This window comes from Sinocyclocheilus anshuiensis, unplaced genomic scaffold, assembly GCF_001515605.1.
Source record: "Sinocyclocheilus anshuiensis isolate Anshui unplaced genomic scaffold, SAMN03320099.WGS_v1.1 scaffold1215, whole genome shotgun sequence".
Classification (NCBI taxonomy): Eukaryota; Metazoa; Chordata; class Actinopteri; order Cypriniformes; family Cyprinidae; genus Sinocyclocheilus; species Sinocyclocheilus anshuiensis.
Genome location: NW_015540933.1, coordinates 262275 through 264654, shown reverse-complemented (window position 1 = coordinate 264654; position 2380 = coordinate 262275).

Sequence of the window (2380 nt, the reverse complement as noted above, 5' to 3'; positions counted from 1 at the left end):
GGGGGGGTGGGTATATTCCTTTAAATCCATTGTGAACATCTGCTCATGGCAGATCTGCAGCTCTCCACAGCAGTGTCACAGGCTGCCTGAGTAACCCTAGCAGAGAACATTTGCAGTAGATGAGATGAGCTCCAGTGTTGCTTTTTATGCATTATCCATTAAAATGTCAAAAAGGAAACAGTTCATAATACCCCTTTCCTTTTTTTCCACAACCAAAATGTCAGGCACTTAAAACAAACCACTTTCAAACAATGAGAGTGTTTAAATATACAACACAAAAATCAGTTCATTATATAAAATGTCTGCTTTTTATGTCAAAACATGAACAGTCATGAGAACAAGCTCTGCTGTTATTGAATAAAGTGCCAGAACACTGGGAAAGAACACAGTTCAAGGTGGTTACAAGACCTTGACAGGTCATTGAGCATAACTGGTGTACGATTATGCATGTAAAAGCATTCAGTAACTCACTACACCTGACACATCAGTCACATAACATGGAAGGCATCGTAACTGCAAAGGTTTAGCGCCACTCCTCGATTATTATGGCAAGAATAAAAGCTACACACTCCGCACAAGACTGATGAATAAATTCACAACCCACTCAAACCTAATTCCCATTCTGTTTTTCCAAATAACAATCTTTTTTTTTTTTTCAAATTATATGATTTTGTTAACGTTTGTGAAAATAAAGATGCCTGAATGGTTTAATTAACTGTAAGCGGCTTGCTTACTACTGCATTGCAAAAGATACAAATAATTATTACTAAATTATTAAATTAATTGTAAAACATCATGTAGATGACCACAAAACAATTTGCTTGCTGTAGCACTAAAAATTTACGTTTAATAGAAATGATGCCACATCTCACGAATTGAATACATCTGAACTTTACAATTAAACTAGTGACTTAAATTTTATTAGACTAGATCAAATTCATAATCTAATCATTGCCTGAAGAAAAAGTGTGAACAAATTCTTGCTTTATAATAAAAAAATTAGGGTAGTGTGTTCCACTGTTTCCAAGGCATTCTATGGAAAAATATACATATGCATATATATATACTAAGCACTATACAAATAAATTTGACTTGATACATATATAGCTACTGTATTTATATCTGTCAACTTATGCACAAGACCAAATATAACCCTGCTTATCATCTTTACAAGCCCACTATACACGTCCTTCTCCCCTCCGGAAATCCCTGCTGTGCTACATCTGGCAGGTGAAACTGCCCTCCAGATACCTGGAACCAGTGCTTGAAGTGGGCCGGTACGCACCGGTACGCAGTACCGGCACTTCTATATTTTAGTCTTTAGAGCACCGGCACTTTTTCGTGCATACCGGCATCTCTGTCATTGCCGGTACTGAGTCAAAGCGTCAGTGTCTGGGTGATTAGAAATGACACTATAAATCACACTACCCAGAGGACATTTGAAACCGGTAAACTTCTGGAAAGTTCAAGGATCCAGTAAGGGAATGCATTAGTAAAGTAATAAGTTCAAAGCAGCGCTAATGCAGAGAAAAAATTCATCAGAGATAGCGGAGAGAATAGTGACTCGGGTCCAGATGGCAGTAAATTATTATTTTCAGCGAGTATTTGGCTTAAAAGCACGAGTGTTTTATAATGAATACTGGCTGAAGGTGTTTTAAATTATGCTGGTCAGGGATTTAGTTATTCTGAATGAATCCGTATAGTAGCATGTACAGTCTGGTTAAGGCAGCAGGTTTAGTGGTCTTTTGGCATCTCCTTGTGGTCCTGTTTGGTATCGTAGCTTAACTGGTGCTTATCTATATTAAAAATGCTCTAAACTATTTTCTATCTTTCTTTCTTTCTTTCGGCATTACATTGGGAATTATAAATATTTATGTATTTGTTCATTTATTTGTGACCTGTGCTGGCAAAATTAGTCATTTTTAATAATAATTATATTAATAATCACAATACAGCTATTTTTATTTTGTCTTCTTTGTTATTATAACTAAGAACAGATGCAAAAAAACAGTAGAACAAATATAAGAAAATAAAATGCATTACCTTTCTCATTTTACATCTAAACAAAAGCATTCAAGAAATACAAATAATCAAATATAAAAATCCCTTTAGTCTGTTAATTACAAATAAATTGATTATAAAAACTACAAAAGCAGTTCAATGAAGAGCATCAAGTAATTCCCTATTTTCTTTTATTGTTAGATTAACTTTAATAAGGCGGCCTATATTAAGACCTACTGTAATGCACGGATCTAATATAATGTTACAAATCAGATGTTTTTCCCCAACAGTTCCCCAAATGCTCACTTAAGACATAACAGATTATGTTTGCGTGAATATTGTAATTGTGTGTAGGCCTAAATGTGTTTATTTATCGGCA